The sequence below is a fragment of the Lates calcarifer genome, linkage group LG5, assembly GCF_001640805.2.
Source record: "Lates calcarifer isolate ASB-BC8 linkage group LG5, TLL_Latcal_v3, whole genome shotgun sequence".
NCBI lineage: Eukaryota > Metazoa > Chordata > Actinopteri > Centropomidae > Lates > Lates calcarifer.
The window spans coordinates 12,349,534-12,363,199 of record NC_066837.1 but is presented as its reverse complement, the minus strand read 5'-3'; the positions used below and the strand labels follow the sequence as shown (position 1 = coordinate 12,363,199).

At 40.5% G+C, this 13,666-nt stretch overlaps 1 protein-coding gene across 1 annotated transcript in view; it reads left to right on the top strand.

The window, feature by feature from the left end:
• Window positions 1–951: 951 nt before the first annotated feature.
• tet2 (tet methylcytosine dioxygenase 2) overlaps window positions 952–13,666 on the top strand; it is a 28,758-nt gene continuing 16,043 nt past the window's right edge. The window contains exon 1 of the mRNA XM_018695699.2: window positions 952–1,462. The gene's annotated coding sequence lies outside the window, so the exon portion shown is untranslated. The remainder of the gene's footprint in view (window positions 1,463–13,666) is intronic.

The following is a 13,666-nucleotide window of genomic DNA, read 5'->3' as shown; positions in this document are numbered from 1 at the left end:
AGGCAAAGGCTGTTGGGAAAGAGGTGGGGTCTCCTTTTAAGCCTTAACTGCAGCTAAAGGGAGATTATTTTCAGAAAAGAGCCACCTGTTAGTAAAGTAAAGGAAAAATTAAATAGTGAAGTGAATGGACGCGCCATTGACTATTGAACATGCCGGCTAAAGCAAACACATTTTTTTCCCCCTAAAAAACATGGTCTCCTAGACGTGTTGAAGGCATCAATGGAGCTGTTCGCGAGATAAGTTTATGACCTTTTAAAATCAAGAACACAAAAACAAACACATTCTTGCACACTTTGCAAACTGAGCCTCAGACTTTCAACTCTGCATTATAACCTCACACAGAAACCCACAACAAAAACCACAGCTGAAGTTTTAGTACTTTCCCCATTAAAACAAATGTTTTACTCGTGTAATTCTAACAACCTTCCCAGGCTGAATTTGTCTCTTAAACCACCCTCATCCCCTTTTTCTCTCTCTCACACTGCTCTCTCTATCTCTTTTAAGCCCACGTGGCCAGTGTCAACAGGAGGTGGGTCTTGGCAGCCACATGAAGCAAAGTATGCTGCCTGTACGCAGACTGGAGAGTTGTCTTACACCCCACTCTAAAAATGAGCCAGCCTACCAGTCAGCCAGCCAGTCAGCCAAGGCGTGCCAAAATAAGACACAGCCGTTGGAAATGAGCACATTGCTCAACTGGTTGGGCTCCAAACTGGCCACATCTGATTGTTGCTGCAATGCTCCCAAAAATGAGTGCTATTACATGAAAGGGGGAACTTCCTTAACCTATGACAGAGGAAGAAAGAAAATGAAAGAAGGAAGTCAAGATAGACAGAGTGAAAAGAGAGGGAAAAACCCCTGAGTCACTTGGCTTCCTGTCTGAGAAAAGGAAGGGGGTGGAGGTTTCTTCTACTCTGCCACAGTCAGACAGTTGAGACCAGTGCAATATTCAACATAAAGTGCACTGGGGGGGGGGGGTTGAGTCCTGTCCTGCTCACTGAATCCACTCCAGTGCTTCAGGGCAGCCATCATAGTGTTCACTATTGTGTGCGGCTGAGGGAAGAAGAAAAAAAAGAGGAGGGAGCAGAGGGGGGAAAGAAAACCTGTCTCTTTGTGTGGGAAGGACTCAGCAGGAAAGTGATTTTGTGATTATTTGAGTTTGCCAGCAAAGCAAAGGCTCTTCCCCCTGACCTGCAACAACATCTTGTCCACTCTGCGTGCCTCTACTGCCTTTACACCAGAGTCACATATGAGTGTGCTTCTCAAGCCGGCAAACAGCGACACCCGGGCTTCTCCTGATGATGAGATCCGACGTCAGAGTGGTTTCCATGAATATTGATGTGGAGGATAGTCTGTTTCATAGAAGAACAGAAGGAGGCAAGATGGCTGCCCTTTAGGATTTGTTAAAGAGGAGATCTAGACGGTTTGTTGGAATTTCTACAAAGTGGAGGGACGTAAAAAGGAGGTGAGAATTTGCTCAGTGGTTTAATACTCTGCTTATCCTAATCCCCTGTAACCTTAGGTGTATTTTTGGTGGTTTTTGTGTTAGAGCGAGGTGTAGCAAATGTCCCCCACCGTAAAAGCAAGAGCCAACATAATAAGGAGGGGATATTAGATAAAGCTACTCCAACATGGCTGACGATTTTCTTTCTTTTTTTGCCAGCTGAAATTGAAAGACACTTTCTCTGCTTTCCTGAGTGGCCTGTGGTCACTCAACATTCTTGCTGCTTTTGAATGCATCACAGAAAATGGTGTACTTAGACTGCTTGTTCAGGAGTTTTTCTTTAAGCATAGCCTAATGTAAGTGCCTGTATAGGGCTCTCTGTCTTTGCTCAACATTTCAACCTTGCTTTTTTTTTATCAGGCACATGTAATTAAAGGTGTCTTTGAGTGTGTAATATGTGTGTTTTTGAATGAGTGCCTTTGTTTTAAGAGGGGAAACACATTTTTAACATATATGTGTAATTAATGGCTATTACAGAAAGATGATATTTTTTATTAAATATGCATAGGTCCATACAGTAGTACCCTCTGTGGCTACTTATTTAGATATCTATAGGTGTGTATGTGTGTGTTTGTGCTGTTCAGGAGGGAGACTGTATGTAGGCAGAGTTAGTAAGTCTAACCTGAACATGTCCAGCAGTTAGTGCACAGTGTCTGCATAGCAGTGGAATAGCTTCTGGCTTTGTGTATCTCTGTGAATCAGCTTTCATTGCTTTCACCACAGAATGACAGGAAGACACAAAGGCTAAATCCCAACAAGAAGCAAAAGAGGGGACAATTGTGGTGGTTGAGTGTAGTGAAGGCAGACAAGGTCAGAAAGCTCTGAAGGAACTGAAACTCAATCCTACCGCACCATTAACTGGGGGAACAAGAATGGTAATTCTGGAGCAGGTTTTTCTTTTTCTTTTTTCCCCTCTAACTAGTGGCTAAACAAGGGTTTGTTGCCAGAGAGCAACAACAAACATATTATTATATGACTCAACCTAAACCAACAGTAACTTCACAGTGTCCTATATTTTAAAAGGATTAGTTTATAATAACAAAAAGCTGACCTGATACTTCACCTGTTAGAGAAATAAACTACAACAATAAAGCAATAGCAGTGAGATAATCACCTGTATACCATGACAGCTCAGGGTTTTGTGTTAGTATGTGTATACTTAAGAGGTGCAGTAGTTAAATACATGATAACAGCATGTAAATTCAGATTTGTTACAGGACATCAGGTCTAATCTCAATTAGGAAACAGCTAATTTGTTGTTAGTTTGTTTTCCTCCCTGAATTAACTAAGTGCTGCTTCAAGATTAACATCTGAATGGTGCATTAGAATATAACAGATCTCCCTCAGGTTTGTGTATTGAGTTTGTGTATTCTACTTACCACAGTCATAATGTAGCTACAGCATGGCCTCAGGTAAAACAGCATAGTAAAGGCCTGCCTGGAAGGTGGAGAATAATGACTGACCTTTAATTGGGCATTGTAACCTGACAGAGTAGGCTGCCTGCAGGAGCAATGCAGGGCCTCAGTTTTAGTTTAAGCCAGTGCTGAAGTTTTGTGAAACATAAACTAACAGTAACAGAGGCTTTTGTGTTAACAGATAATAACAGGAGATATGCCAAATGTTCCCTTTGCATGTCTGAATTAATCATTTATTCTAAAATGCTCATGCTTACATGCTTCATATCTGTGTTCGGTCTTACACTACACTACTACTACACACACACAGACATACACTACCCTAAAAAGTATCTGCTTGTAGTGGAAGAGAATCGCATTTTTATTCCCAATGACCTGTCAAGAAACTTTTGAACCAACAATGGCAGTGTGCCCCTCTGACGCAATGGCATGACAGTGTTTTGATATGGTAAGCATGGTCATTGACTCTGTAGTGTCAACAGGAGTGCTTAAGCAGTGGTGTTCTCCATAGTACTCCATAAAGTTTGTTGTGACTGCATGGGATCAGGTGATACCCGCTTTTGTGTGCGTGTGCATACATGTATGGGTGCGTGCATGTGTGGCGGTCCCGTTGCCCCATTTATAATGTTAAGACACTGTAAATAATGTTTCGTGTGAACGACTGGATTAGGTCATGGATTTTTTTGTTTTGTTCTGTTTTTAGTTACTTAAATTTAGAGGAATTATTTTTTAAGCAGCTCAAACTAGCTCACAACAAGGAAGTAGTCTAATTTTGGATTGCTTGATTTATTTTTAACTACTCCTTAAGTACCTTAAACATGATATTGTACTTTATATCTGCTGCATAGTTTGGATGGATTGCATCTAACCTATTTCACTGCATTTCGTATACAAAATGAAAGCACATTATTAATAGCTGTCACAGTTTGCGTGTACAATTTGTGCTCCCTTTGTGTTCAGATGTACTGTTGTGCTGTACAGGATTTACAAATGCTAATCCTGACCTGCATAAGGATTACCATCCTCAGATAACTCCATATTATAAAATTTAAAAATAAAAGCATACAGTATTGCTGAGGGTGTCATGAGATTCTGCAAGGCTGCTGTTACATCAGCAGCTGAAAAGGCAACAGAGCCTTAATGGGGCAGAGTGGGGGAAGGGCCAGATAGATCAATCACATGCACATAGCTTCTCTCATCTATCCACACCTACAGATAAAGCCTTGCGGTTGGATTGCTCCTTCGTCATGGCCGTAAGTCCCCTTTATGTCACTCCCAAGGGAAAGACAATATCACCTTTGGGAAGAATGTCCAGTTGCCATAGCGTTCTACAACAATGCTGTCCACTTACAATACCCAAGCCCTTACCCAAGCCCTCACCTCTGACCCTGCTCTGTCCAGCCCACGCATCATATTTCCAGCCAGGGGCTGTTGCACAAATGACACAGAAAAATCGGCCCAGTGGCAGGTTAGACATTTTAGATTACACTACCTGCTGGCTGACTGGTCATAGCTTGACTGCTTTCCTGAGACAAAATGGCGAGATACTGAGTGTTGTATTGATTTCTACAATATTGATTTCCCTCTTGTCTGCTATTGGGGGTTGTTTTTCTATAGAGAGCAAGAGAGAAGCAGCAAACCACAATCATGTGTTTCTGCAACGGAATCTGAATGAGCATGTTTACAAGCACAAAATATTCAGTTTTTTTGTCCTTATTCCAAAAAAGAAAATATTTCAACTGAGCTGTTTACATGGCTAATGAAAATTAATGTTCCACCAATATCCCTCTTTATATGCAACTCTGATTAATGTTAAAAGACCTCCTTGATATACATCCTATAGCTACACCCTCTCTAACTTTATTTTATATCCACAATACCATAAAAACCCCAGATGCAACACATATTCTGGATGTGTTGTATACATATCCAAAGAATGCTCCTAAAACCCCAATAAAATCAGTATATCCCACGTTTTAATTAGAAAAAGCTAAATTCGAATTTGAGTAATAGCATATCCTATTTACTTGCCCCATGTCAAATTCTGAATATTGCCATACTTGGAATAACAGTGGAAAATAAGTGTGCAAGTAAACATAATGGATGTTGCCACAGTTTTAAACACATTTATATACATTCTCACAGAACTTACCATCAGTAATGCACAGCTGTGTGAGGTTTCTTGTTATTAAAAGCTGAGCACTGAAAAATGTCAGTGTTTGCCTCAGTCATCCCTGTGAAGTTTTGATGGTGAAGGTTTAAACGTCATCCTGATATTTGCGTGAATTTTACCGTTTACTAGACAATTATCCATGCTGTGTGCACTAACCAGTTTTGGAGCCTGATGAATGTATCAAACAGTCTTCTGACCTGTGAATCATTGTGGGTTTGAGAGAGTTGCGTGCTTGTCTAAATTCAGAGAATATCTATTAACTGAAGCCAAGAAAAATCACCAAAAATATGTCAGTTATTAGTAATTGCCAAACCAGATCCACCCCAAACCCCAACAAGAATCTTGGCTTTCCGTCCCACGAAGGCCGTACCTTGTTAAGGAGACTTTGATGTAAAAATGGCTTGGGAGTGGTTTATTGGTCATCGATGGGAATGTGCAATAGTAATAATGCTTTTATGAGTCTGGGATGCAAAAATGTTATCAGTAATTGCCACACCAGACACACTGTGAATCCCAAATATGATTTGTGGCCTTCTTTTTTCACAAGCCTGTACGTTGTTAGCCGGCTGAGGCGTAATTATGGAGTGGGAGTGATAAGGCTCTTTTTGAGTGGCACAGCGCTGGAGGGAGTGTTGCTGGCCCTGTGAGCATGTATCGATGTCAGGGTTTACCTCAGGGGTGAGACAGCAAGGGCAGCGACTCAAAAGCTTCCTCCACGTGAGCACACGCACATGGCCGCTCTGTTTACAAACACTATCCTGGCATTCCGCAGAGAGAGGCAAGTGAGATATTACGTAACCACCCCAAAGCGAATAGCATCTCTTCCCGCTTCTCGCCGGGCCGCTCCTCCTACGCTTGGACAATCTTCTTGAATGCTGTTTTCGTCCGTTCCGCTACTTGAAGTTAAGAATTAAAAAGAAGAAAGAAATTAAAAGCCACAGCCACAACAGCATCTGTGCTCGGAAACGCAGCGAGACTGAGAGTAGGCCTTTTCTTATGTTGATTCCACTTTGATAGTGAATGGCTCCTGCGAAGGTGAAGGCCTTAACAGCAGCAAATCAGGAGAATAAACTGGCTGCAAACTCCCGTTACAGGTCCAGGGGTATGAAAACAAAACTGCAACATTTGTAATGTTTCATGGAGAGTGTCATCATTAAACTCAATGCATCTAGTACAACCAGGCACCTAAATGTGCTCAGGCATTGGTATGGCCACATCTGACACCATAGTGACACTTTCCATTGTGTTGCACTGCTTCACATGAATTATTTATTTGTTGAGAAAACTTGTGCTTTGACCAGAACTTAGTGAACCATTGCTCATTCTAGAAGAAAAAATAAGCTAGAAATGTTGACAGGGGATGGTTAAAGAAAGTTATTTATTTATTACTCAACGAGTTGAACATTTGCAGACAAAAATGTTGGTCTTTCAGTATCGGAGAGTCAAAGATTCCTCTTTACCAGCCAAGAGGTGGCTCTTCAAACAAAGGCATGACGAGTTGGCAAACTCGCACACAGACTTTCAATATGCCTTACAATTCTAGAGGTGACCTAACCTCATGCTAGGATCTGACCTTTAGTAAGACTCTAAAGTCAAACTACACAGAGGTCAGTCAGTTCCAGTTAAATCAAATCTGTGACAAGAGGGAGCTGTTCAAGAGGTTTAATCCTTAACGGTTCTTTGGGGGGAAAAAAAAGTTTTCTTTCAGGACAATATAACATGTCGAAATTAATCACCTGCTTAAAAAAAAAAAAGCCTAATCTAGATCAATATCTGAGAAGGAATTTCTACAGCTAATGCTCCTGTCACATGATGTGCAAAGCTTAGTCATCATCGCACAATCTCAAAAGGGGTCCATGGTGATTCCAAGCAACTGCTTCTGATTTCGGTTTGCCCTCCTCTAAAATGGCTGTCAGATATGGACGGTTTTGCTGCTAGGAGCTGTCATTGAAAAGGTTAGGCCCCATGGCCCCCTGTTGTCTACACAAGGAGCACAAAGACAGACAGCTGGTCCTGAATGTCATTTAGAAGTGCGAGAGAGAGGACCCTACCAAAGGCTTTGAATGACATCACTAACTATTTCTGTGGGCTTCAAGTGGCCCGGTCTCAATATTAGGTTTCCTTAGTGGAATGTACGAGTGCAGCAGCTGGTGTCTTTCCACGCCGGACTGCTCAATGACAATCAGGCTGGTTTTGCGTCCATATATGTATTTGTATTGGTACGTCTCAAAGTCAAATCTTATCTCTGTGTCTCAATGGATAGAAACTCCTGGATGAGATAGTTACATTCGTACACTCTCTACTCTACCAGCTTCCTACCAAAATAACAATTTTACAAGTAAGGTAGGTACAAATCCAGTTTTCTGTACAGTCAAACACCAATCCACATGGCAGATTGTGACTGATTATTCCTGAAGCTCTGCCATATCTGAGCAACATATTTTGTCTTTAAGGGAACACTAAAGCAGTAGCTCATGCTGAAGAACTCATTATTTAAAATGTAAGCACTTGCTGATGAATTGCTGAGGTGTGAGAATTGCAGTGAAGGGTTTATACATCCTTAGACTGAAGCCATGAATCATAGAAAATATTCCTCACTCAAAAGGATTTGTGATTTCTATTCAATGAGAGTCACGTGCCTCCCACTCAGTGGAGGGAAAGAGGGCGCTTAGCAACAGCGGCTTAGGTCAGGCTGCTTAGAAACCAATGAGGGAAAGAATATCACCACATTCGCTTTCCAGATGACAAAAGAGCACATAGCAAATGTTTTTGATTCAGAATTATTCTAGGCACTACTACAGTATATTTTTGGCTCCAAATTTGATGAATAGAAGAAAGAAAGAAAGAAAGTGGAGATTGCCAAACTTGCCTTGCTTTTTATTCACAATAAACCCCTATATGTAGCTCAGTCTCCCATGAAACAGGAATCTGCCCTGGTATCGAGCCCATTTAGAATTCCTTCACTAGCATGTTGTGTGCCATGTTTTAATTTCCCTTCTACAATAATGTGTCCCTTTGCTCTGTTTACTGTTCACCTCCGCTTCCTGTTTAATTGGAAGCTGGTTTGGATTTGGATCATGCAAACAGAAAGGAAATATTTGCTAAATAAATGTGCCTGTGAACTAATCACATGCCAAGACTTGCAGGCTGGAGGGTGAATTGAAGAAACATGGGAATCAGGGTTTGTACATCACTTGGCTTTGTGTATGATTTTTCTATATCATGCCAGATTGTAGTGGATGAGAAAATGAGTTAAGAGCAAAAGGTTAATATAAAGTCTTTTCTCCCCCTACTATTTCAGCTAAGAGCAACTAGAAGCAACAAGAAATCTTTCTTGGTAAAACTCTGAAAATAAATGCAGTAGCTCAAGACAACACAAAGAGAAGAGTATTTTATATTTCAAAAAGTGAAATCTTAGAAATGTACTAGTACAGGTTTTGTGGCTCATTTCTAAAATGCACTTTTAAAGGTGTTGATCCACACAAGTGCAAATGTAGGTTTCTGCATATGTGGCACTATTGATTTACTGGCAGATCAATGCATAAAGCACATGTGCACACCATGGCAAAGCAGCCTATTCTGCAGTCAGCCATGCTGGGGTAATGTTTAGACCAGATGGGCTTTGGAGCGCTCATAAGATGGTCGCCATGGCTACCATGTACTCTGAAAGAAATTAACTTTGCTCTGTGCACAGTTCATCAAGTTAGTCAGATATATTGACTTTTGCATAGACAAAGGTTTGGAGGGCAAAAGAGACAGGCAACTTGTAAGGAAAAGAGCAGAACTGTGGGTTGGGGGCAGGTTAGTTGGTATGTACGCTCAGAAGCCCATTTCTTAATTAGAGTCTCCTTGTGATGCAGCTTGAAGGCACAGAAAAAGGTTTAGACTCTGTGCGTAAACTTTGTACAGGGTGCTTCCCAAGCTAGGCGGGGTTTCTTCTGAAGTTGTGCTTATTAAACAGGAAGGACTTCAAGACTAACAGGTTCATGAAGTCAGATCTGGGATAATTTTCAGTTGCTATCTACTAACAGGATTGACCTCTTCTGGGAAACATTCTACACAGACATGAATGTAAATATCTCTGAGCAATAGCACTGTTTTTCTGAAATGGTTTTATGTTTGGGGGAAAGGCTGATGGTTAATAGATATGATCTATGACAATGTGGCTGTTTCAGTATCAGTCAAATTATCATATTTCTGTGTTATAATTAAAAAATAATTAAAGAAATAACATTCCTGTCTAGACTTTCATCAAGCTTTCAAGAAGAAAAATGCCAAAATGATGAACTCAGACTGATTTAAGTAGACACAAGTAGAACATGCCAGCATGATGTGTTGTGTGTGATTGTTGTGAGAGCAGTTTTCCCAGAATACCTGCCAAACAAGTTGTATCAGAAATGTACAGAGGCGGGGTTTATCCCCTGCAAAAAAAGCTGTTGAGTTATTCATACCAAAGTCATCTACAAGAACATACACTGTGTCATCTCTTACCTTTGCCATTAATATGATGCTCAAACCTCCATACCCTGTCACTGACTCATCACACCACAAATTTTAAAGCACAAAAACAAGTGATATCTTCAAACCCCTACCAGTCTAAACAGGCTTTGGAGCCACAATATGGACTGTGTCAAGGAACAACTGTTAGCAGTTGAGCCAGTTCCACCTCACCCACGGAAACTAGACTCGACAAAACCAGCCATGTCCTTTGGTCCTTTAAAGGTTGCCACAAATCACCAGCTCCTTTATTCCTCAGAAGGCTCTTTATGAGTAAATATATTTTATGTCTTGTTCACAGCTTCCTGAGACAAAGCCCAGTAAACCCTGCACATAATTATTACAACCTTGGATTAGTGTTTAAATTGATCTTAATTATGGCTCTAAGCATTTGGATATGGCTTATTATGATGGTGCCAGATAATCTCTCCTGTCTTTCCCCACCCTTAGTTCATCTTTTTAACTTGACGCAGGTCGACCAGTTGACAAAAAAAGTACTGCACTTCTTACTACTCTGTCTTTAGACCATTGGATTGTTTTGTTTTCAGCTGTTTTCAGCTAGCCATGGAACTATGCAGTTGTTGTAGTTATTAATGCATCCTGTTGATAGTAGGGTGTGCAGCCACTGACATTCATTTGTTGGGTTCCAGCTGTCACCTATCCATACATCTGCAAACACTCATTTATCTAGTCGTCACAGATTAAAAATAAGAGTATGAAAAACTAAATCTCCATAGGTTTTGCCACCATTAGCCAAAAAGGGACTGATAGTGCCCCCTGATATAAACCCCTTAACAGCATGTGTAGTCTCACATAACATGATGAAAATCAGACTCAGATTTCCCTGAAACCCCACTGCACACCTTAAAGCCTGGGTCCTCAACTGTATTCTCTCTCTATTAATGGAAAAGAACTTAGTTCAGTAATCTAATGTTGAGTAATTCAAACTAACTTGCTCAAATAATGCTATAGTTAGTTAGATGTTAAAATACAGTCAAAGAAGGCAAAGAGACAAGAAGCTGTGGAGGCATAAAGACTGCAGTGGGAATCTCCACAAGTCAGTCACATCTGTCTTACATTAGACATAAAGAACAATGTAGATTGTACAGATCCCTTTTTTCTTACAGAGGGGGAGGAAGCTCTCTAGGGAAGAAATTACAAACAGAAGTGTATGTCTTCTGTGTTTCTGTGCAATCTATTAATCTCATCTTCAGATTCAAAGAAGAAAACCAAGATGCCAAATAACATTTACGTGTATTTGTGTGCATATGCCACTGAAAATCCCTTAACACTTTAAAATAAGACCCAATTACTAGATGATGTAAATGTAACTGATACAATACATCTCACTGGAATGTAGGGAGATTTTCTCATGGTATTTAATTGAAAGAGTGAAGAAAGATTTATCTGGCTTCAGTTTCTCAGACAGCTGATTCTACCTGCAGAGCTGTACTGATTTCAGCCAGCCGTCGAGAGAGAGGACAGAATGGGAGGAAAAACAGAGATCTGTTGCTCCAGGCCGTCATGTGATGCAGCCATCATTGCGTCACAGTCTAGCGATTAGGCCACAATGAGAATCAACAGGAAACTGCACTGGTCTACCTGACAGAAAAACTAGAGCAACCTTTGCTGTTATTAATGAAACCAACATGTGTAACATCACCAGTCTGATCCTCAAGCTTCTGCATTCCTGGTAATAACCTACACATGTATCTGCATCTAATCAGTAACCAACAGAAAAGATCACCCGCATCTAAATTTACAACAGAAGCTGTATATACAGCAAACATGAGGCAGATGGATCAGGCATTAGCTAGGGACAGCTAAAGCTTAATGTATGCCAATCAAAGTTAAAACAGTGCTATACTTTAACATTTCAGATGACCTTGCATTCTGAGAAACGTGCCTGTTCACTTTACGTTCAGTTACTTAAGTGTCAGATGAGATGATTGATACCAGCCTCATTTCTGTGGTAAACATGAAGCTGCAGCCAGCAGCCAGTTAGCTTAGCTTAGCACACAGATAGGAAAAAGATGGAAAAAAATAGTCTGCTTCTGTCTAAAGCAGTTCCCCTAAAGCTCACTAATGACTATGTTATATCCCGCTTGTTTAATCCATACACAAGTCAAACTGTAAAAATGGAAGTTTTTCAGGGAGTTTATGCTGAACTATTTTCCGGTAGCAGTGACTTCCTGGTTCAGTTTTATATTTATGGTACAGGCATTAGAATGTTATTGTTCTCATGTAACGATAAGCATGTAAACAAATAAGCATATTTCCCCAACAGTTTCTTTAGGGGAAAAGCAAAAGGCGCGTTGCTCTGATCTGACAAAGAGGAAATGTCAAGGTGGCACAGAGCTCTGACCGGTGTGTGTGGTCCACTTTTATGTGTACTGTGTTTTTTGTTCTGGAATCCACTTTCATGTTTAATTTGTTTAGATATTTCCTCTTTGCGCTGGCTGGGAAGTGTGCTATCAGAGTGTAGACGCCACATGATGCTAGGGATCTTCATGTGACAGAATTTCAACAAGATCAAAGCACTTCGAAGAAAATGTTGCAATGATCTGCCTAGCATGTAAATTTGGAGGATTATAGAAATGGCTGCAGACACAGGGGGCTTTTGTTTCTTAGACAGAGTGGAGGGTGTCATATGTTCAGACTGAGAGAGAGAGAGCACAAGCAACCATGTGAGGTGCCTTGTACGCACTGCATGAGCGTGCCATGTGACATAAATCACCAGTGTCAGGTGTCTGACTGCGGGACTCCGTGAGATGCAGAACATGAACGAACATCTGTCCAACCGAGCCGGACGAGCTTTTGACCGTCAGTAACAACACATGCTGCCAACACTTAACTTCACATTGTGCTTTATGACTTGGTGTGTTAAGACCGTCCAGCCTTTCTTGTCCACCCCCTTAAAACTTTTCCCCCAAAATTCTCTCCAGCAAAGTCCACCCCCTCAGTTCATATGCCAGCCATATGTCACGAACTGTCATAATTCAAAACGTCTACAGATGTTTAAAGGAATAATCAAACACTGCCCTAAATCAGGCAAACGTGTGTGATAAAGAGTCCAGGCTGTTAAATGATTAGGCATCAGAAACCATACCTATCACACGCTGTTTGAGGGTGCAGTATGTGTGATTTAGTGCGAAGATCACTGTGACAACAGCAGCAATTCAGCCATAGATTTAAAAAGGATCTTTAAGAGATTGTGTGCTGTTTTTGAGCCTACATCTCAGTTGTTTACACAGCCAGCTGGAATGCAGAGTTGTGAATATGTTGTCAGAGGTCATGAGGTTTGCAGAGCAGCGAGTTCAGCTCTATATTTACGGGAGGGATTTAAAACACTGTAGAATGCAAGTCATCTGACCTAATTAGGCTGGTAGGGGTTGCTAAGGATGAGGTTTCACTCCCGGCGCTGCTGCATGCATGTCTGAACTGTCTAACTCCAGTCTGACAGCATATACAGCCATTACAGTATTACCAAAGTTACTGTTACAAATTAGGATTTAGTTTTACTTCCATTTCCTTTTCCATATCATGATTTGACTTGTTTGTTTGAGTAAAATGTGAGAGGTTAGTTCATGTCCAAAAATTTTTTTTAAAAAAAGGACAAGATCTTACTGAACTGAGGCTCATGCATTTCAATTTGGTGTATTTTATTTTGCATTGTGTTCAAATGTTAAGAATTATTTGTAACATTAAATACAGCTGAGGCCTAAAGAAATGTAATTTCACCAGCAGTTGTTGTTCATTATGTAATGATAGTTTCTACAATTAAACTCTGAATTTTATGAAATAAATATCAAGATTGGATTTTAATCAATACACTATCAATACTATCTGTGCTGTGTGTATATTGGCTAAACTAGCACAGTTGCTGAGAGTAGCAAATGATAGTTGCTATTGACAATTATAGTAGATAAGAGAGTGTTAACACTGTTGATAAGCCCAGCTTGGTGAGTGTTAGATGTTTTAATGTTCTAGTTATTATGATTTAGCACTGAGTTGAATTAGTGACATTACAGTTTGTTAAAGTTATATTCAGCCAGGTGATACTACAATGAATATTAGTGC